A 24,380-nucleotide genomic window follows, 5' to 3' on the forward strand; every position below is an offset into this window, starting at 1 on the left:
GGAATGAAAACTGACCTTTTCCAGTCCTGTGGCCACTGCTGAGTCTTTGAAATTTGCTGGCGTATTGAGTGCAGAATCTTGATTATACTAATGATAAAAAATGAAAACCATGGCTAGTATATATTATGTGCAATATTAATATTCATAATTTCTACTTTTGTTTACTATTGGGCCCTCAAAATAAGTGGATTGTAGGCACATTTTAGAATCTCAAAGAATATGTAGTGAATGAATGACTGACTGACTAGCTGAATGAATGGAGAGGGAATCATTGAGATCATGTTATTCAGTGATTTTCACAACACCTTAGACTTTGACTCCTTTTCTCCACTAAAAGTATATGCAGAATGTTAGCCCAGTAAATAAATTGTATGAAAAAATATCTATTCTTCTTTAGAAATACTGTTGTTTAGTTGCCAGGTCATGTCTAACTATTCGTGAACCCCCATGCACCACAGCATACCTGGTTTCTCTGTCCCTCACCATCTTCCAGAGTTTGCCCAAGTTCATGTCTAATGAATTAATGATGCCGTCCAACCATCTCATCCTCTGTTGCCATCTTCTCCTTCTGCCTTCAATCTTTCCCAGCATCAGGGTCTTTTCCAATGTATCAGCTGTTTGCATCATGTGGCCAAAGTATTGGAACTTCAGCATCAGACCTTCCAAAGAGTATGCAAGATTTCCTTCTTTAAAATTGACTGGTTTGATCTTCTTGCTTTTCCAGTCTTTTCCAGTATCACACTTCAAATACATTAATATTTTGGTGCTCTACCTTCTTTATTGTCCAGGTCTCACATCTGTACGTGACTACTGGAAAGATCATAGCCTTGAGTACATGGACCTTTGTCAGCAAAGTGGTGTCTGCTTCTTAACACACTGTCTAGGTTTTTAATAGCTTTCCTGCCAAGAAGCCATTGTCTTCTAATTTCATGGCTTCAGTCACAGTCCCAGTGATTTTAGAACCCAAGAAGAGGAAATCTGTCACAGCTCCCACCTTTTCCCCTTCTATTTGCCGTGAAGTGATGGGACTGAATGCCAATATCTGGATTTTTTTTTTTTTTAATTATTGAGTGTTTGTTTTTTTTTTTTTTTAAATCTGGATTTTTTCCCATTGTTTGCTGTTCATAACAACATATAATACAAGTCTCAGACCCACTGAGATCTTTTAGGGTTTTCAACAGTGGCTCCAAAGATTCTTCGTAGTATATGCAGTCAGCCATCAGTATATAGTCTGGCGGAGAAGGAAAGTCTTCTAATTCTTCCCCCCTTGGCTTGAACAGAACCAGTGACAAGATGCTTGTTCATATTAATATTCATCTTCAGCAAGTCTTGCAATTCCTCAAGATCGGTGACTATAACATCTGCCCCGAGAGTAGCGGCCATGAGCCCCACAGCCCCGGTGCCTGAGCCCAGCTCTAGCACCGACCGCCGGCTCCTAATATTGAGTTTTAAGCCAGCATTTTCACTCTCCTCCTTCACCCTGATCAAGAGGCTCTTTAGTTCCTCTTGGCTTTCTGCCATTAGAGTGGTATCATCTGTATATCTGAGATTATTGATATTTTTCCCAGCAATCTTGATTCCAGCTTGTAACTCATCCAGCCCAGCATTTTGTATGATGTACTCTGTGTATAAGTTAAATAAACAGGGTGACAATAAGCAGCCTTGTCATACCTTCTTTTTCAATCCTGAACCAGTCAGTTTTTCTATACAGGGTTCTAATTGTTGCTTTTTGACCTGCATACAGGTTTCTTAGGAGACAGGTAAGATTGTCTAGTATTCCCATCTATTTAAGAGTTTTCCACAGTTTGTTACGATCCATACAGTGGCAGGCTTCAGTGTAGTCAATGAAACAGAGGTAGATGTTTTTCTGGAATTCCGTTGCTTTCTCTGTGATTCAGCACATGTTGGCAATTTGATCTCTGGTTCCTCTGCCTTTTCTAAACCCAGTTTGAATATCTGGAAGTTCTCGGTTCACCTAATGCTAAAGCCTAGTGTGGAGGATTTTGACCATAACCTTACTAGCATGGGAAATGAATGCAGTTGGCTTGTGGTTGAACATTCTTTAGTACTTTAGTACTATTTAAGCCCTAGGCCTAAGAGCTTAGTAACTTAAAGAAATCAAGTGACTTGTGCTAGTTCAGGTAAATGTCCCAGCTGGGTTCCAATTAAAGAAACATACATGGCATATGAATGATGTGTATTACACTAAGCGGTATTCCAAAATTCATCCAGGAGCGCCATATCTACAAGCTTTCCCATAGATATGGTTCAGCAGTAAAGAATTTACCTGCAATGCAGAAGACACAGGAGAGACAGGTTTGACCCCTGTGTTAGGAAGATCCCCTGGAGAAAGAAATGGCAATCTGCCCCAGTATTCTTGCTGGGAGAATTCCGTGTACAGAGGAGCCTGGTGACTACAGCCCACAGGGTCACAAAGAGTTGGATGTGACTGAGCATGGAAGCATGCACCTATCTACTTTGCTTAAAGTCACATCTATAGGCCCAAAGAAAAACCTTTCAGATAAAAACGCAAAAGAAAAGTAGCCCAAAATCAAAATAAACAAAAATATATTTATTGTCTTTTCCTAAAAGATGGTGTCATGATTTCCTGTTATATACTAGAGCATGCTATCTTATTTCCTTCTTCCCTGGATGCTTCAGGTTCTGAATTCATTCATTCAACAGATATTTGGGCAGCTTTTATGGAACAAATAGTTCTAAGCACTTGAAACTCATTTGCAAACAGACAAAAATCTCTGCCAACATGGAACTCTATTATAAAAAAACAAAAAACAACACTAAATACGGGTTTTCTTGGACAGAGGCAAAGAGAGATCAAAGAAATTTCCAGGATGAGATTTCAAAAAATTTCTTAGATCATGAAACACAGAAGCAAGTACTATTTTAAAAAGTTAATACATGTTTTTCAATTAGTTTATGTAGATATATACATAATAGTCTTGGAAACAAACATTTATTGAGCAAAAAATAGGCCATTTTCCGGTACCTTTTATTCACCACTTGACCATCAATATTATGTAATGTAACCCAGATGAATGAATAGTTTGGGGAAATTTAAGAATGTATACATGACTAAGAAAATGTCCCCTAAGTAGCCGTTTTCATTAGTCTCTCAGTCTGACCAGTTAACCTTGCTCACTGGTGTCACTAGTAAGTTCAACCTCTACTTCAGGTAGTGCTGATTATATATTTGTAGTATCTGAGCTACAAAAACAAAAGATTCCATTTTAGTGAAGTTCACAAATACTGTTTTAATCCAGCTATCCACACTGTCCATCTAAAACAGTGAATGTCCCAGTCTTAGCTTTTTAAACCAGTATACTTTATGAAACAGATGCTGCTCAAATAGCACTTCAATGCTAAATATAGGATTAAAGAATGAAAAAAATTAGTCATGGACATTCAGTACTCAAAGATTTGAGATCACACAGAAAACCACATCCAGGTGAGTTAATTTTTCGCTTTTCATCTTGAGAATGTTGGCACAGGATAGATATAGGCAGCTTTCATTTAGGTCTTACACATTTTAGGCACTAGTTTACACAGTTAATGCATATAAAAGGAAACACAAAATCCAAAACCAGTTTCCAACTTAGAATGAGTATACAGCATTGCTTAGTTTTTGAAAATAACTAGAGATAATAGTTGTGGTAGTACCTATATTAAGTTATTCCATTGGAAAATGTGTTTGTTTCTCAATAGGAACCAATTTACATTCTGCAAAGCATATGTAATTTTTCACTGCTTACCATTACAGTACATAGTAGAACTGTACTATCTACAGTCTAAATTCGGTTACTTTTTTTTTTCCATATGCAGATAACTAGGCTACAAATGTTAGCCCCTCAAAAATAACATCTATTTATATAGAAGTTACTTTAAAAAATAAGAAATGTTAACTCTCTTATGTACAAAAGCCACACATTTGCTATTTTAAACCAATTAATGGATTGAGATAAATAAAATGCATTCATAAAGTCAAGTAATAGTACACACTAAAAAGAATTCTGTGATTAACTGTTAAAAGGATTTTCTAGAATATTTCTTAAAAATGTTTATGAAATTTTTCTATCACAAAAGTTTTGTTTTTTTAACAAATAATGCAGTGAATACACCACAGTAAACTCCGTAGGATGAATAATGCTACCTCTTGTTAAAGAAGAATGTGTACATTATAATCAGTCAAAGCCCACTTGATCATGTCAGCAATTAAGAGAAACAAATTGATTATATTATTATGGACTAGAATAGGAATTCAGAGCATAGAAAAAATAATTTACAGATGAAGCTGTTGATTAATATTAAGCCAAATTCTCTTTCATTATGTTACCCTCTAAAATTTTCAGAAAAATACCAGAGTGACTCTTTATTATTTCAAAGACTCCTCAAGACATACACAGTGAAATGGTGATTAACTTTCCATAGGATCCATATGAACTAGGACTGAAGTTGGAGCCATGGGGGGAGAAGTAGGAAAGTATACCTAAATTAAACTAAATTATCTACTTCCCTTTCATAAACCTTTAGAGATGGTTAAGAGTTTGTTGGTACAGTATGAAAATTACAAGAAATAAGACTTGGGAAACTAGCAATATTCCATCTCATCGAATTAAATGATTTTTAGAGCTGAGGAGTCGGCAAGAACTTCAGGCTTGATCACTTCTGTCCTGATCATTTCACCCCAAGACTCTACAAATCATCTATAAAACTAGTTATCTTTCTTAGGTACCTTAGACATATCTTAATGTCACATTATTACTTAGACATATCTTAATATGTCACGGTATTACTTTTACTGTTAATGATAGTTTGGCATTTCTCCAGATCACTACATTTCTTTGAATATGTCATTGTGATCAAAGTTGGGCCGTTACATCCCACAATTTAAGTTCATCTATTGATTACAGATTTTATTTTATATATATGTAGCTTGCCAGCATATTGTGCTCCAAATTAATTGTGGCTTGGCAGATCTATTCTAAAAAAACAATGGTTTTATGTGCTTTCTACAGAATGAGTCTAACCAACAGAAGTGAATATATTTGGTGCAGACAACCTAACCACATCATTTAACCTATTAATTTTAGTCTGTAAGTTTGATCAGTATCAATTCCTCTTGCTTGAGAGGAAGCAGACTATTCAAGAGTGAATTTATTTGATCAGTGGTACTCTCTGATTTTGAACAAATTCCGGGAGATAGTGAAGGACAGGGAAGCCTAGTGTGCTGCAGTCTGTAGGTTTGCAGGGTCAAACACAACTTAGCAACTGAATAACAATTCCTATGTAGAGTCCCAACGTCAGAGATTCCCACAGCCATTGATTTAATGATAATTTTTTTTTTCAAAATATACAAATTGGGGTTCATTAGTTCTATAAGGCTATTTACTTTCAAGTCTCCATTTTAAGATGTATACTATCTGCTTGCATGTTTGTATCCCGGACCCCTCTTCCCATCCCACATTCTGTTACCCAATTTCATATCTAAATTCACACTGAACTTGATTTGTAACTTGGAGTAATCCAGCAGACAACCATAAGGGTGTGTCCATAGAATGCCAAAAATCTAATCAATTGTGTCAGTAACTTAGACATTCATTCTTGATATTTTGTCTGCATCATACTAAATGTATTTAATGAGTTTTCTTAACTGACTAAACCCCTGGCATTATTAGACATGGCTCTAAATAATAATGAGAATAGCAACTAATGCCATCAAACAAATGATACATTCGGAACAGTACAGATTCCAACCTTAAGAAAAGTGATTCCAGTTAACCAGCATGGGCTAAAATATGGTTTCAAATTGTATTCTAAGGATGTTAAGGATCTGCAACATTTAATTATTCTCCAGTTGATAAAAAAAAAAACAACTAGATCAGGGAAATACTGGCTATGCAAATTAACCAGAAATATTAAATGTTATTTTGCATTTGAGTTGTAAAAAAGACCAATTTATACTGGGCAACTTACTAATGACAATGACGACTTGTGACTGCGGATATCCATTTTAATTAGGTTATTGCTTAAGGATCATAATTGGCCTGGAATCTTTTGGAAAACTTGTAGACTACTTTATAAAGTTACATAAAATTGTGAAAAAGTTGCATGCTTTAAAAACTTAGTATTTCCATCAAGCTTGTGGTCTAAAAAGAGTATGAATACAAGAGCAAATGGATGTTTTTTTAACACAGTTTCTTGGTATTTACAGTAATTTTTTTTCTCTATTTGCTGTCCCTTCTGGTTTTTTTTCCTCATCACATTCAGTACAAGGAGGCACTGCTTCATCCTGTCAAACAATATGGAAAAGATAATCAGACTAAAAAATGTTTAATGTAAAAATTAAACAATAACTCAACTATCTCAACAAACATCTTATAGAAAACCAATGCCAGGCAGAAAATAAGTGTTAACACTTATTTATGTTAACACTATTACTTTGTGAAAGCACATAAAATATGTTTTACAAATAGAAAAAATTTCAAAAACTTTTTTGAGAAAACTTGGGCCAAACCATTCAAACTTTGATTAATCTAACCCCCAAACTGAAAAATGTTGTGTTAAGTAAAATGAAAAGACCTTGATGCTGGGAAAGATTGAGGGCAGGAGGAGAAGGGGACGACAGAGAATGAGATGGTTGGATGGCATCACCGACTCAATGGACATGAATTTGGGTAATCTCTGAGAGTTGGTGATGGACAGGGAGGCCTGGCATGCTGTGGTTCATGGGGTTGCAAAGAGTCGGACACAATCGAGCAACTGAACTGAAGTAAAATGACTCTTAATAATTGCTATGATGCAATATATTTGGTCAAATATAGAACTTCTAGATAGAGTTCAGAATTAAGCTCCTGAGTTATGTTTGTTTTGTGGGGGATACATATGTCTTTCTACCTTCTGTTTCTCAAGTCTTCATTTATCTTCTTTGTCCTCTAAGGAATGTAAGTGTACTTTTTGTTTTCTGTTTACTTTTGTTTTGTTCCTTGGTTGCGGGGGAAGGGTAGGACACTTCCCTTGCCCTTGTTCTTCTAGGACTTCAGCTAATCAAATCAAAGCTTAGTGGCAGGCACAGTGGCCATGGAAAGGTCCAGAGGCAATAGGTGAAAAATATATCTTGTATTAGGTAATACAGCATCCTGGCTTCAGCTAGAGCAAGAGAGAAAATCATAGAACCCACGAGCTTCAAAAAAGTGTTTTCTGACAATCAAAACAAACAACCAAACAAACAAAATACCTGTGGGACAGGTGATGATTCTGCAGTGTCATTGTTTGGAAGATTTTCATCATGCTTCATAGAACAGGCCGTGTTCTCCTGAAAAAGCTGCGATTGAAAGAAGGTCAGTGAAGTTAAATGAAGGAAAGGAACAGAAAATCTCGCTTGAAATCTTCCCATTGGTAAATTTCCTTCACTTTGAGACAAGCTGAAAGGTTAAGCGAGGGACAAAATGATCACAACATGACTGAGATCCCAGGGAGAGGGCAATTATTCACAGTCCATTTGGGGATCTCAGTCATGCTTATGACAGACAGTTACTAAAAAAGAGCTCTATTCCAATGAAAAATTCTTTCTTTGCAAAAAGTTTTTAAGAATAAAGAGTTGCACAACTACTATATTATATTATCCCTGATGTATCTAGACTTTTAAGATTTAAATATATTCATGGTCTATATGCCTGCAGGAACATCAAGATTGCAAGCCAGAAAACAATGTAAACATTATGATCATTGTAAAAAAAATAAATAAATAAACTGAAATCACAATTAAATGGAATCAGGAGACCAAAAGGGGAGCTCTCATATGCCACAACAATAGTAGAGCCCAACAAGATGAACACAGACTCCTCTTCTTTCCTGGCAACAATTCAGCCCATGAAAAGCCAAGAACTCTGTTTCCTGTAGCCCTTCCAACTCTCTTTTCCCCTCCATAAAAAGTCCTTTTTCCTTTGCTTTGTGGGGACTTGGACCTTGCTCACCATGATTGCAGACACCCATACTGTAATTCTCTACCGATTCCAAGTAAACACATAATTGCTGCAGACATGTCTGTCGGTCTGTCTGTTTTGCTCAACATCAATCTGTCTAGCAAAAAATCTTCAACACCTTAAAAAAGATTATATTTCTGCAAATAAAATCATATATTTCACTAACCAGGATATCCCTTCTTACTTACTATCTTCCATAGTCTTAAAGAAAATGACTTACTGGCAGCATATTCCAGTTGGCTTTCACTTTCATATTAACCAAGGGTTAAAAGTATTGAATTTATCTTCCCTCCATCCCTCTCTTCCTTCCTTCCTCCTCAGTCAGCCTCTTTCCCCTCATCTTTTCCTCACTGCCTCTCAATTCTCCCTTTATCTCTTCCTTTCATCATTTTTTTTTTACTTAAACACATTTTTAAAGTAAATGTCAAAACTGTTTAATGTAAGAATATGTACTTTTTAGTGATATCTCTATAATCCTTTCCCTGTAGAAAATGTATAAAACAGAGACGGGGAGTCTAATAGTTCATGGCCACTGTGTAACTCTAACCTTGAACAAGTTAGTCTCTTTGAAGTCAGACAAGGAGGATACCTGATTTGAACTCTAACTTTCCATAAATTCTAGGAGTGGATGATAACTAAAGAAATTGTGTAGGATATTTAACCTACTCCAATTCAGATTTGAAGGCAAAGTTATTCTCACCTGCTCCCTATTATTACTCTGCATGGCTCCTGACTGAACGTGCAGCATGTGACTTTACCCTTCTGTGTCTGTGTAGCATGCTCTCCCCTCTACACCTTCGTAACAGTCCCTCCTCACTGTGAGATCCTGAAGAACAGCTAGTTTCTCCCTTCCTAGCACATTATTTTCACCACTAGACAGGCTCATCACACTTTCACTAAATATACAGTGCATTAGAAACATTGACACTAAATGATTTTATATGTATATGTATGTCTGATGCCTCAATATATTGTAAGTTCCTTGAAGACAGAGCCTACATTTTTCAGCCCTAGATCCTATTAGATAGCAAATGGTCATATGTAATCACTGAGTTAATAATAAATGAAAAAAAGGAACATTGGCTATGAAAATATTTTAGTCCTTTCAAATTTTCTTAAGTGCCTGAGTTTGTCAAATGATGAGATTTAGTTATATTTGATAAGATGGTTGTACATAGCCCCTTCTTCAAAATAAGTCTACAGTATATAGAAGAGTAGTCAAAACTTTGAGTGCCTTAGTCCAAAGAATTTTAGGCAGCTACATGAGGAATCTTCTGTACTAATTTTTCTTTTCTTTTTATGTTGTATGGGTTTGAGTTAGACCCAGAAACTAGAATTTCTCTGGAATATTACAAGTATTTTGTTTTTATTGTAATAGTACAACTGACCTTTGTTTTTATTTACTTGCCTTCAGCCTTGGAGGGGGAAAAAAACCTAAACAAATGTACAAAATCAAGCTCAAAATGCAGAAAATAACATGCAGAGTATAAGGCTTCCCAAAATATATTTTTGAATAGTGGAGTATATAAGTTATATAAGTTTGAGGAAAACTTTACTTGAACATTAAACAATGGTATTTAAGGTAGTTCTTCTCAGAGTCTTTAATACAAAATTTCTTAAATCTTTGGTCTTGAATGATCTTCTCATGGGGTGCTTGTTAAATATAATACTCCTGGGTGAAAATTCAGTCTTATGAATATAGGGCTTGCATTTTTAATCAGCAATCGAGCAATTCAAATGAACAGTGAAATTTGAAATCCACTTCTCTGTAATGTATAAAAGCACTATAAATCTCTTAGGAGATATGATATAACCATTTCCTAAATCCATTTGACCTCAAAATCAGTTTTTGTGTGTGAGGTATTACTTGAGGTCATTGTCTTGAGACAGATACCATAGGATTTATGGTGGAGTATGGTAAGCACAGCTGACTAGTTGAACAAGCCTTTGATCATCTGAACAATGAAAACTTATTAAGTTTCAACTTTAAAGAAAATATTATGTGGCTGGAAGACAATTCTAATCTTTTTGATACTTTGATCTTAAAATGAACACAGCCTTTAAGTTTATTTTTTTGTGTGTGCCTCACAGGCATCGTGGAAACTTCGTGAGATGGGGTTCATAAAATTCCTAGTGTTATTCAGAAAGGCAACCGATTTAAGCACTTCTGAAGGCACAAACCTTCAAAATACTCTCAATTAGATAAAATTCATCAACCTGATGAGTATTGTACCTGTTTCTAGAAACTCAAATGGAGATTGATCAGGAAAGTCTGCACAGATTCAACTACTTCAATGTGCAGCTCAACTATTCATTATACAGGCGACCTAGCTGGGTCTGTAAATTATGAAATGGGATGAGCCATGAACATATCTTTATTAAAGTAATTACACACTCTTTCTCACATACACTTCTTCACCAACACCTCCAGAATCACCAGTTTGTTTCTGTGCTTTGGGTACAGATTACTATCTGACAAAATGTTATATTATGGCCACAAAAGTACGCAAAGTAATAACAAATTTAGTTGAGACAAGCCCCTTTAATTATTTACCTCTGTGTGGAAAAAATACATAATCCTACCATGTTGGTGCAGACTCTAATACTGGAGTATCTTTAACAATGGTCAGGATTCTCATTTTAATGGCTTGGGAGTCATGCACAAACAAATTTGAGTCCCAACTCCATCTCCTATCTTTATAAGGAAAAAAAAAAAAAACCTTTATGTTTTGTTTTGGGGTATACCCAATTAACAGTGTTAAAATCTCAGCCATACTTATACCTGTATCCATTCTCCCCCAAACTCCGCTTCTATCCAGGCTGTCACATAACATTGAGCAGAGTTCCCTGAGCTATACAGTAGGTCTTTGTTGGCTGTCCATTTTAAATATGGCAGTGTGTACAAGTCTGTTCTAAACTCCCTAACTATTCCTTTACCCCACCCTCACCCCCTGCAACCATAAGTTCATTCTCTAAGTCTGTGAGTCTCTTTCTGTTTTATAACTAAGCTCTTTGTATCATTTCTTTTTAGATTACACATATAAGGGATGTCATATAAGCTTTCTTCTTCTCTAACTTACTTCACTCAGTATGAAAATCTCTAGGCCCATCCATGTTGCTGCAAATAGCGTTATTTTATTATTTATAAAGGCTGAGTAATTCCAATATCTTTGATAATGAACTTTGAGGTTTCTGATATTTTGAGGTTTCTTTGATATTTTACAGAAAAATAAGATTAAACACCAACAACAGATTTTGACATCAGAACAAATAAACCAACAAGCAAAATCCACTGCTAGTTTCAGTGATATTTCAAAGAAGGAATAACATTTTAATACTAATATGTATAAAGGATCAAATATCGAAAGAAATTATTTTTGAGAACCAGAGAGAGATTGTCTCATGGAAAATCTACTAATATTCTGTTATTTGATATTAAATGTCAGTTTTCTACATTCCAATACTGTTGAAAACTTCATGACAGGCCAGTACTTGTTAGTGAAATGATGGATGGGAAATACCAATTTGACTTCACTTTTCCTTCATTTGTGAAATGGGGATAATGATGCATACATTCAAAATTTCTGACATCAAGTGAAATGATTTAATGAAGGTAACTCAGCTAGGTGAATGGAGTAAAGAGTCCATTGGGGTTAGAATTCCTTTAGCTCTTATTTGGTGGGTACACTGGGGAAAGTTACTTTATCTTAAGGAGGTTCTGATTCCTTATCTGTAAGGTAGGCAGAATGATCCTTACCTGACAGGAGTTTTGATGAAACAATTTATGCAGTGGTTTCTAAAGGAGTATTTTGCATGTATTAGATGCTCAATTAGGCTTAGTTCCTACCCTTTCTTTCCCTTCCTAAGCTTCTTTACGTCAAAATTTCTCCATTTTGTTGACAAATACTTGTATCAGAATAGAAACACAGCTGTTCAGTCGTTTTAATTTTCAGTCATGGTGTCAACATAATGACCCTGGTCACTGGATGATGTTGACATTGACAAAGAATGTATGGCTGTCCTTGATCCTTTCCTGTTCATGATTTAACAGGGCAGAAAAATGTCAGCTTAACTAACCACCCATCTTCCTTGAGACATCTTAACCTTGGAGAATGCCTTTATCCTTCCTGAATTTTCATTTGTTTTCCTCCTCAAGGCAGAATCAGCAGATCAATCTAACCAACTTAAGCATTCAGGTGCTTCAGAAGGTTTTCATTAAGGAATGTTCACATCTTTGGCTTCAGTGCAAATATCCCATTTAGAAAATATGGAAATAAAATTGTATATTTAGAACGACCTTTGTTAAAGGGCACCATGAGTAAAATTACTCCATAATACTGTTGCATCGGCATCCATTGTGTGTTGTTAAGCGGCCTTCAAGGGCCTGAAGCTGACACTAGCCCCCAGCGCCATCCTCCATTGCGTTTCCTAGGTAACAGCCAGCGGAGACACAAGGAAGTGTAAGGTCCTAATGGAACTTCTCCAGTGCTGCTGGTAATACAGGTCCTCCTGTTTCTCGGCTCCTTTGCTTGTGAGACCCTTAGGTAAGAACCCTGGGAAGCTTACTGAAACTCTGCTACTGCTCCTTTTAGTTTGAATTGACCGATCCAGCCTACCCTGGAACCTCAAGCCCTCCACACCAACCCTAACAGAGGCATATGCCCCAGGTCCTGCTGCTTCCTTTTGGCCTGGACACTCCCGTGTAGCTCAAGGAGGAATGCCTTGTGTTCCTCCAGGACCTGTGATTGGCAAACCTCTGTATTTCAGTTTCCCTGAGCTGGAGGTCTTTCTCACACCTTGGGGCACCATCTGATACCTGGGGCTTTACTTAACAAATGTTAACAAAAACCAAAACAGGCACTATGATAGAGTAAAAAAATTACTGGAAAGCCTATAAAAGAAAAGCCTCTTTTGCATTTTGTTTAAGTTACACTCCATTCTGCCTCTGAAATAAACAGTAATACTTTAAGAATTAAAGCAGATGAGATGATTTATCAGAGATTCATTTAAAGTCTTCTCTGGGTTTTAATCTCTGATTCTGTTGATTAAAGTAACTTTGTTAATGGTATTGAGCACTTGGTTCTACTTCACAAGAGGCATTAGTTTTGTCTCTGATGACTTTTCTGTATACACTAAAAGAACTCAAAATACTTAATACAAATGCATTCTGGGCAACCTGAAATTCTACCTAGAAAAAATACATCTGACAGTTAAAAGGTCCAAATCATTCTTCATATTTAATTAATATCTGGGACAAGCTGGGAGCTAAAAACAAACATGATTTTCAGAATATATAAAAGAAAAAATGAAATTAAGTATCAAGTTTTTAAGAAACATTGGCTAAATTTTTCTCTCATGCGACTTTTGAGTATGAAATGCTTTTTTTAAATTTATTATAGAATGATACTTTAGTACTGTTTTAATATTTAAAAAGGCAGAAACTGGAAGAAGTTCAAAGATTAAAAATGGAATGTTAAATCAAGTTGATGGTAGGTAGTGGAGGAACAGTGGCCTGGGAGGGAGGCAGGATCTGACACTGATGTTCTCTGTTACCAGGCTCACCAGGCTCCTCCAGGCAAGTTGCGTTCCCTCTCTGAACCATAATTCATTCATTACATGAAATAGTTCAAATTTGGAAACAGGAAGCCCTAAATTCATCATTTTAGATATTTTGGAAAACTATTTAAAAGCATCTGTTATGATTTGCATTTTGTTTGGTTCTGAAGGAAATATCAATACTTTTATATCTGTCCTCAAATTGCCTATTATCTAATGCAAAATGAGAACCTTATACATATAATCACCTTGCAAGAGGGATAATGATATGGGATAAACACTCCAAGCACTATGGAGACCCAGAGGAGAAAACCATTTTGTCTCAGGGAAGGTAAGAGAGGTCAAAGAGTTATCAACAAGATTAAGCTTTGTATTTACACGTCACTGTTTGATCTATTTCCTTATAATAATTGTTAACATGCTTATTAGGCTATTTATATTTACCAATTTATATTTACCAAGTTATATTTACCAATTTACCAAATTATAAGTTACCCATTATTCTTATGGTTTCTATATGGCATCTGGTAAGAAAGCATACTTAAGTTTACATTTTCATGATTTAAATTAATATGTTATAGGAGGGTAAACATGGAAATCTATTATCTAATGTAAAAAGCAGAAATTTATTCTAAAGACCTTAGGTAACTGTCCTTCTCATATGATCTGGAGGCATGCCTGTTCCTTCTTAAAAAAAACCACAGGAGTACAATGAAGAATGCCTATTACGAAGCCAACCTCTTCAGATGGTCTGATGGAACGTAGCCCAGAATGACAGTGGTGCATGGTCACTCAGTCCAATTATAGCAGGGCATGACTCTCCTAGAAAATTTTTGTTAATGTAGTGTCTGCCAACAATTCATCAGGGCATCAACTGTCACACAATGAATATTGGATATAATTGTAAACTAGAACTTTTTAAATCTCCGCCAAAATTGTTTTAATATGAAAATGCTAGCGTAAGTTTCTACTAGCAGCTCTAGATTTATTTCCTACACACTTTATGCTCTCATTTTCCTAGACAATGCTGTGCTGTTGAATAAACTCCCTTTGGTAAGGGACTTGCAGGCAGGTGCAACGGCAAGATTCTGAGCAAGGAGTACTTACAATGCTAAATATAAGCCATTGTTGCCTTTCATTTCCTCAGCACATTAAGAAAAGTTAAGTGTGTGCTATCTAGAGGAGTCAGAAACATTATAAAACACACACTCCTTTTGTGAAAATTAACATAAACTGCTCAGTATCTTTAATTCTTGATATGCTATTAAACAATATGAGGCACATTTGCAAACTGCAGGAAAATGGGATAAAGCAGGTACATCCTTTGCTTTCTCCCTGTGACTACAAAATTATCATTGGAGCAAAACTACTTTCAAGGGAACTTAAACATTCCCCAAAACTTGTAGTCCAATATGTTGTTATGCTTTTGTGGATCCATTTCAAGTTTTCTACATCCACGAACAAAAGGGCCATTTTCCTAGGTGACCCTGCCTGGTTGGATAGGGCAGGAAGTAGAACATATCTAAAAATATGCATGGGCCCTAATTCCAAGATATACCTTGTCCATACAAGATATTAAGACCATGAATATGAAAACTGCAGAGTAAATTCAGACTGAACTAAGGACATCCATAATAAAACCAAACACTTCTAATTAGTTAGTATAGTTCTAGTATGGTTAATCTCTATGACTACAATCATCATGATAAACCTATAAGAAATAAACATTAAAGATTCTCAAGAATGTTTAACAGGAAATACTGATGGAAGAAAATCTAGGAGGGCTTATTCAAATAACACACATTCCTGGTCTGTGCCCTAGATCTACTGATTAATAATCTGTGGAGTGAAGCCTTAGCACAAGCAGTCTGATTTGAAAATAGTTGATCTGAATTTTATAGAAAAGGGATCTGAATAAAAAAAATCACTTGCCAATAAGTGACGTGTTAGGAAAACAGCACAGTGGTAATTTCCAGGTTCTTTCTAGTATGTTATTTAGTCTTGGGTATGACCAACAGAAATCAAAATGAATCACCTTTGCTATTTATTGACTAAGAAATTGCATGTGTTCCCATCAGCACTCAGTGAGGTTGCTGATCATAGAATCCTTGAATAGAAAGACATGCACTCATGATAGCTCTTTTCCTCTACTCTTAAGGCTCCATTTCCTGACTACATCACAGAATGGTTGTTTTTCATTATTTAATTATATAATATACCATGTCTTCTATTCTATGCTAATTCTATTTTCAGAAATTTTTCATTGAGTTCACTTTAATATTTGACTGAAATATTCACCTTTTTATAGCTGTTTCTATTAGGTGCATCTGGATCTGCCCTAAGAGTGAATCAGACAAGGTTTTTAAATGATGGCTATTCTGACTGATGTCAGGTGGTAATTCATTGTGATTTTTATTTTCATTTCTGTATAATTAGTGATGCTGAGTATCTTTGCATGTGCCTATTGGCCATCTGTATATCTTCTTTGGAGGAATGTCTATTTAGGTCTTCTGCCCATTTTTCAATTAGGCTTTTTTTTTTTTTTAAGGTTATTGCATTATATGAACTGTTCATACATTTTGGAAGCTAAGCCTGGTTGGTGGCATTATTTGCAAGTAATATCTCCTGGTCAGTAGGCTGTACTTGTTTATGGTTTCCTTTTCTGCACAAAAGTTTGCAAGTTTGATTAGGTCCTGTTGGTTAATTTTTGTTTTTATTTCTATTTCCTTGGGAGACTGATCTTAGAAAACACTGGTACAATTTATGTCAGAGAATGTTTTGCCTATGTTCTTTTCTAAGAGTTTTATGGCGTCATGTCTTATAATTAAGTCTATGAGCCATTTTGTGTTTATTTTAGTGTATGGTGTGAGGGTGTATTCTTACTTCATTGATTTACATTTGGCTGTCCAGCTTTATCAATACCACTTGCTGAAGAGACTGTCTAACTCCATTGTATTTTCTTGTGTTCTTTGTAGAAGATTGATTGACTATAGATGGCTTCCCAAGTGGCTCAGTGGTAAAGAATCTGCCTGTAATGCAGGAGATACAAGTTCAGTCTCTGGGTCAGGAAGTTCCTCTAGAGAAGGAAATGGTAACCCACTCCAGTATTGCCTGAGAAATCCCATGGTCAGGGGAGCCTGGAGGAGCCATGAGGTCGCAAAAGAGTCAGACACTTTTGGGTTCTGTATTCTGTTCTGTTGATCCAAATTTTAGGTCAATACCTTGATGTTTTGATTACTGTCCCTTTGTGGTGGGCTTCCCTGGTGGCTCAGTGGTAAAGAATCTGGTGAATGAAGAGACGCAGGTAAAAAGCCAGGTGGGCTATAGTCCATGGGGTCGAAAAGACTGAGACACAAGTTAGTGATGAAACAACAACAAGCTTTGTAGCACTGTCTGAAATCTGGGAGGGCTATGCAGCATTATTTATAATATCCAAGACATGAAGACAATCTAAGTTTCTAGATGAATAAACAAAGTGTTCCATAGAGAGGAACATATGTGTATATGATATTATTCAGACATAAAGTGGGAATTCTGCCATTTGTGACAACATGGATAAACACTGAAATACAAAGAAAAAATATTAAAATCAAGAAGGCAAAATCGACAAATAGTATACATGGGAATCCTCATAAGTTTATCAGCTGAACTTTGAGCAGAAACTCTGCAGGCCAAAAGGGAGTGGCAGGATATATTTAAAGTGATGCTGTTATTAATCAAAAGAAAGCTGAAGTAGCCATATTAATTTCAGACAAAGCCAGCTTCAGAGCAAGAAAAATATCAGGGATAAAGAGGGACAGCTGTATAATAATAGAGGGGTCAATTCTACACACACACAAAAAAGTACATAACAATTCTTAACAAAAATACATCTAACAACAGATTGTCAAGATATTTGAGACAAAGCTAATAGAACTGCAAGGAGAAACAGAACTGAACCACTACCACCAATGAAAGTTTCAACACTCTCTATCAATAGTGGACATATCAAGTAAGCAGAAATCTCCAAAAATAGAGTTGACCTGAAGACCACTACAAATCAAATGGATCTAACTGATATTTATGGAATACTTCATCAAACAAGAATAAAATACAGATTCTTCTCAAGGTAACATGGAACATTAGACAGACTGCATTTGAGCAAATGTAGAGTATGCCATCAGACTGTAATGGAATTAAACGACAAATTACAGAAAGATAGCTGGTTGCTGTATGGAACTCTGAACTATTGCTGAATTACTCTGCAAACCGAAAAGCTGTATTTAAAAATACCTGCTATCTTTTATTTATTTTTTTTAAACTTTACAATATTGTATTAGTTTTGCCAAATATTGAAATGAATCTGCCACAGGTATACATGTGTTCCCCATCCTGAACCCTCCTCCCTCCCCATACCATCCCTCTGGGTCGTCCCAGTGCACCAGCCCTAAGCATCCAGTATCGTGCATCGAACCTGGACTGGCAGCTCGTTTCATACATGATATTATACATGTTTCAATGCCATTCTCCCAAATCTTCCCACCCTCTCCCTCTCCAACAGAGTCCATAAGACTGTTCTATACATCAGTGTCTCTTTTGCTGTCTCGTACACAGGGTTATTGTTACCATCTTTCTAAATTCCATAGATATCTGCTATCTTTTAGAAAGACACCATTAAGAAAATGTAAAGACAAGAAACATCCTAAGTAAGAGAAATATTTTCAAATCATATATCTGGTAAAGGATATATATCCAGAATATGTAAGGAATCTTGCTACTTAATACCAAGAGGACAGACAACCTCAATAAACATGGGGAAAATATCTGAATAGACATTTCACCAAAGAAAATATGTCAGTTGCTAATAAGTATATAAAAAATATGCTAAAATTTTTAACCATTTGGAAATTAACAGTTAAGCCTGGAATGGAATTTGATTTCAGACTCCCTAGAGTTTTATTTTTAAGCAAAAATTCAGAGAATAACAAGTGGTGACAAAGATGTCGAGAAAACGGAACTCTCATAATTGCTAATTAAGGTGTAAAATGGTGCAGCCACTTTGGAAATGTCTGTCTGTTTCTTAAAAAAGTTAAGAAAGTATTTACAGTATCCTATTCTACTTTTGGGTATCTACTCAAGAAAAATAAAACATATGTCCACTTGAAGATGTTTATGTAAATGTTCATGGTATGATTAATTAATAATAGCCAAAAAAGTGGAAAAAATCCAAAAGTTATCAGCTGGTGAATGGATAAGGAAAATGTGATAAAACCATACAATGGATTCTTTTCAGAATACAAAAGAGCAAACTACTGAAATATACTATAATATAGATGAACCTCAAAGTCATTATGCTACATGAAAAAGGGAATACAAAAGGCCACATGCTGTATGATCTATGGAAATCTATGGAAAAGGCAAACCTATAACCAGTAGAAACTAGGTTAGTGGTTGTCTTTATAGAGATTAACTTTAAAAACAGGCATGTGGGATGTTACTAGGAAGATAGAAACGTTCTAAAACTGGCCTGTGGTAATGGTTGCAAAACTTGGTAAATTAAATAAATGCATAACTGAAATATACACTTAAAATCTGTGGTTTTTACAGAATGCAAATTGTTTTTAAAAACTGTCATATTTTTCACAAGCAATTAGCCCCACTGTGCTAATTTTTGTTCATTCTAGTTATTAAGACAGCACAAATCTCTCCTGTAAAGGAGCAAATGGACAAAAATTAACTTAAAATTTCTCCTATAGTAGTTCATTTTATTTCAGAATAAAACTATAATTGTTCCAGTCAACCAAGATGAAAATAGAGACTCATATTAGACTTCATCCTTATTCTTGTATCTTTGCTTGAACTCACAATTCTGGGGATTTCTCATTCTGATATTCTGTTTATTTCCTGCTTTCAATTATTTGTTATTGGCTTCATTCAGATCCCTATTTTATCTCCCCTTTTATTATTTTTTAAAAATTCCTCATTGGGTAATTTCTAGATTTTTAAATTTCATAGAGCAGAAAAACACATTAAATGGAAAATTTATTTCCATTTGTTTTCTAACTCTTAATTTTGTCAAGTAAGGCCACCAAAATTAAAATTTAACTCAACAACTACCATGTATTTTCTTTCTGTAGAAAACTAAGTAGCACTGATTAGTTTGTAATTATTTTATAAAAAAGCAGTGAAAATACTTCAAAATACACATGAAATATACAAAACATAAATGTGAAAAAATAATTGTATTAGGTTCTCCAGGGTAACAGAACTAACAGAATATATACATAGATATATAAGAGTTTTTTTTTTTTTTTTTAATAGGAATTGACTCATGCTGTTATGGAAGATGAGACATGCCATGATATTCACTCTCTAAGCTGGTGAATCAGGAAAGCTGGTGGCATAAAATTCAGTGCAAGTCTGAAGGGCTGAGAACTGGGGTGAGTGGCCTGCTGGTATTAAGTCCCTGAGTTGGAAGGCTCCATGAACAGGAGCTGAAGAAGAAATATGGCCCAGCTCAAAGGGAAAAGAAATTATGTTTCTTCTATCTTTTTGTTCAATTTGGGCCTTCTAGAGATTAGATGCCTGCCATGTTTTTGAGGGAAGATCTCTTAGTCTACTAATTCAAATGTTAATCTCTTCTGGAAATGCCCTATCAGACATACCCAGAATTAATATTTTACCAACTCTCTGGTCATCCCTGAGCTCAGTCAGTTTGATGCATAATACTAGCTATCATGAGGACACCTCTTGTCAACCTGGCACAGAGATACACTTCTTTACTCATATTCAGTCTCCAAACAAAGACAATAAGAAGGTTATATTTTTGCCAAACACGTTAAAACTATCTTTCCTACAACAGAAAATGCAGCAATCCTTTTACCAGAAAAGGAGGTAAATTTCTTGTTTTTCCTTTATGAAATTATGTTTTGATACCTTATTTGGATATTCAATTAAAGCAATTCAAATTGAAGCTTGAATCTCCAGCTTGTTGGAATCAAGATGAAGCTATTTTCATGTTGCTGTATTGAAATGGAAGGAATGCATTTCATGATATTTAACACAAATCAGAATATTTAGGGTGAATTTGGACAAGCTGAGTAAGGGTAGTTCTCATAGATCCAAAGAGCCCTTCACTTTTTCCTGTAAAGTGGAGAAAGCCATCAGAATTATTCTCTTACTATTGGGGAAAGCTGGAAAGGAACTATAGAGCTTTCTATGATTAAGATTAATTATACTCTGAGTACTATAGCTTGGGGAGATGATGGCATACTAGCTCCCTCATGGAAAGCTTAGCTATGGACAAAATTGCACATCAATTTCCTGATCAGTTTCACAGCCCTGCTGCTCTTAGATTTGGTTGCAAAATAAACAGAGGGTTCTGGGATGTATCCCCTCTACCTACTATCAAAAGTGACATCATAGACTTTTCATGGCTACCATTACAGAGCCTCATTTAGGCATTGCTGTGAAACTCTTGTTACTAAACAACATACTAAAGGCATTATGTCTTGTTTAAACCAATCTTTTTCAAATTAAGGCTCACAGACCATCTCTTTCAGAATCCCTTGGATTGGAAAGTGTTGTCAGGTACATGTTTAAAAAAAAAAAAAAGACAAGTTACCTTTAGTCCCCTTTACTTAGAATTTACTGAAGAATTTTTCACAATCTTTATTTTTAAAAGCTCCTCAGATGATTTTAAGAATCATGTACATATGAGATACATTGTTAGTAAAACTAGCCTGCATATTATAATTACTTGGTCATCAGTATTTTATAAAAATCCTCCATATGATACTATAGGGAGGATATGGCTAAGAACTACTGATCTAGAATTGGAAAAAAGATATTCACAATAGTCTCACTCACTCCTACTGCTTACACCTGGCTTATTTCACTCCCTTATGTTATTCACTTGGCCTTTAAATGTAACTGAGCCTGCAGACTATAAATATTGAGCACTCTCTGCACTGGCAAGTGTGGGTTCTTGGAAGTAGAGACTTCAAAGACTAAAATCTAAGGAACTTGGATCAGGTTAGAGAGAGAGCCATCATGCTGGTACAGGGGGAGGAAGCTTTTTGAAGCAACCCAGTTGGGACCTCCACCAAGGTAGTAGCTGCTTACGCCACTTACTGAAGGGAGAGGAGCTACTGGTGACAAGGAAGGGCAACAAAAATAGAGTGGAACAGACAACAACAACAACAAAGAATTTATACCTCTCTCTTGACAAGAAAAGTACACCAGAAGATTGCTTTGAGCAATCTTTGCAAAACACATAGAACTTTTCAAGGTTTGCCTTAAATGGGAATATTTTGTTTGTTAAGTTTGATCAAGTCCTGGTGGTTCTGTTATTTCAGATGTTTTGGCCACTTTAATACATGAACAATTTGCTCAAGGCACAGGTATACCAGTACAAGTGCAGGAAAAAAAAAAAGCAATGGAATCCCTCCTAATCCAAGGGCTCAGAGCAGGACATTTAGGGATCAAGCCTGAGCATTACCCTGAAGGGTGCAGGCCAGAAGCTTCCAAAATTCTAATTTGTTGCAAAGTTTTTTGTTTTTTTTTCAATTGATATATCATTGGCATGTAACATTGTATTAGTTTTAGGTATGCAACATAATGGTTTGATACATGTATATACTGCAAAATGATTTTTAGGTAGTTTTAGGAAACTGTATCAAGAATAGCCTTAAAATTAACCCAATGGTCTTATCTCTTAACTGGACATAAACATGTGAAAATCTTAACTATATCCCTGTGTGCTAAGTCGCTTCAGTTGTGTCTGACTCTTTGTGACCTTATGGACAGTAGCCTTTCAGGCTCCTCTGTCCATGGGATTCTTTAGGCAAGAATACTGGAGTGGGTTGCCATGCCCTCCTCCAGGGAGCTTCCCGACCCAGGGATCAAATCCGTGTCACTTATTTCTCCTGCATTGGCAGGCAGATTCTTTACCACTAATGCCACCTGAGAAGTCCATATCCCTAATTCAAACCAAACTCCTTAGCTTGGGAACCCAGTGCCCCTCCTACTTAAGTCCCAAATTATCTTAGCCACACATCCCACCATTTCTGTTCGATACTCTCTACTCATATTCTGATGTTTTCTTGTCTCTGATATTGACTCACACTATCAAAACCCTATCTGTTCTTCAAACTATAGCACAAATAGTCCTTCCTTCCCCAAACCTTCTTGACTTTTTCTTCCCCTGGAAGTAAACTGCAGAATTTCTACTTCTCATTAATCTTATATTCTAAATTTTTGGTTTTGAACATGTTTCAACATAAGATGTGAAAGGCAAATTGCTGAGAAATTAGTATTTCTAAATTTACTTTGGCAGTCGATAGAGGAAAAAGAGATTGACTTGGTTAACTTGTTTCTATTCTGCTTTATTTCCTTTGCTATCACCTGATTTCTTTTTCCATGATGAATAGTTTTAGCAGACACTTTCCATTTTGTCAACTAGATTAAAGGCTATCTTTGAATATATTAAATACAACTGACATTTGCCATTTTTCAAGCCCAGATATGACAGATCGGTAATTGTGCCAAAGTTCCAGAGTTAAAATTTCATTACACTTTTTAGAGTAAAAGCACAGAGTACAAATTCCTCATTTCCTGTTATCATTTGAAGGGTAAAAATTTCCCTTCCTCTATTGTAATATCTCTGTAATTCAAGGTTTATTTGCTTTATGGGGAGAATACTATTGAATCACATTCTTTGTTTGGAGTTGTGTTTGCTTTTAATATTTTAACAGCTTCCTGTCATGTAACTCTGGGAATGACCACCTTATCTCTCTGGCAATTCAAGTTTATGAAAGTGAAAGTCACTCAGTCGTGTCCCACTCTTTATGACCCCATGAACTGTCCACGGAATTCTCCAGGCCAGAATACTGGAGTGGGTAGCCATTCCATTTTCCAGGGCATCTTCATATTCCTAATTGTCTTACAATTACACCTTTTAATAGAATAACCACATGATTGATATCTAAAGAACATCTACATTATCAAACGAGAAGTACAATGTTTAGATAGCAGAAGTGAAAGAAAAGTGTTAGCTGCTTAGTCATGTCTGACTCTTTGTGACCCCATGACTGTAGCCCACCCAGCTCCTCTGTCCATGGAATTCTACAGGCAAAAATACTGGGGTGGGTAACCATTCCCTTCTCTGGGGGATCTTCCCAGCCCAGGAATCGAACCTGGGCCTCCTGCATTGCAGGCAGATTCTTTACCATTTTAGCTACCAGGGAAGCCCTTAGATAGTAGATATTGCATATAAATAGACAGCTTCATGGTGGCATTAACTAGGATTTTTAAAATGCTTATGTCCATGTTTTCATGTTGAATGTTGTTAAAAACATATAAAATTAATCTTACAATTTGAGTGTCGCACTCAGGGGTACTGAGTAGAACCTCTTCCTTTGTAGTCTCAATTTGCGGGGTTTCATTAACTTCAGTAGTGATTTCTTGAGGCTGGAGAGAAAGACAACATTAAGAGGGAAATAGTTTCATCAAAGAGTTCCTAATACTTTTGTAAAACATACTATAATGGCAACCTCACACTCAAAGAAAAGGAATAAAATGAAAATGTGTATATTTCAGAGACCTCAACTGTACCTTAAATATTAACTATGAAATTGAATGAAATAATTTCTATTCAGTTTTGTATGAGTGCTGTCCAGTAAGACTACTTTCCTACTGCAAATATTTATTTCGTGCATAATAAACTTTTAAGGATTCTGGTTCTTCAAAAAAAAAAAAAACAGGAATCCTATCTTTCCTCTTTATTTTAACCTCATATCTATCTGGGAAATAATAAGTACACATCTTATTTTCTTAATAGTAAAT

At 35.7% G+C, this 24,380-nt stretch overlaps 1 long non-coding RNA gene across 1 annotated transcript; it reads right to left on the minus strand.

The window, feature by feature from the left end:
* Positions 1 to 3,246: 3,246 nt before the first annotated feature.
* LOC104988653 lies at positions 3,247 to 24,009 on the minus strand. Its single transcript, XR_825265.1, has 3 exons — positions 23,910 to 24,009; positions 7,253 to 7,339; positions 3,247 to 6,307 (listed from the first exon to the last, which is right to left on the minus strand). It is a non-coding gene; the product is annotated as an uncharacterized LOC104988653 (long non-coding RNA).
* Between the last annotated feature and the right edge of the window lie 371 nt (positions 24,010 to 24,380).

The sequence above is a fragment of the Bison bison genome, unplaced genomic scaffold (genome assembly GCF_000754665.1).
Source record: "Bison bison bison isolate TAMUID 2011002044 unplaced genomic scaffold, Bison_UMD1.0 scf7180017864140, whole genome shotgun sequence".
In the NCBI taxonomy this organism is placed as follows: domain Eukaryota; kingdom Metazoa; phylum Chordata; class Mammalia; order Artiodactyla; family Bovidae; genus Bison; species Bison bison.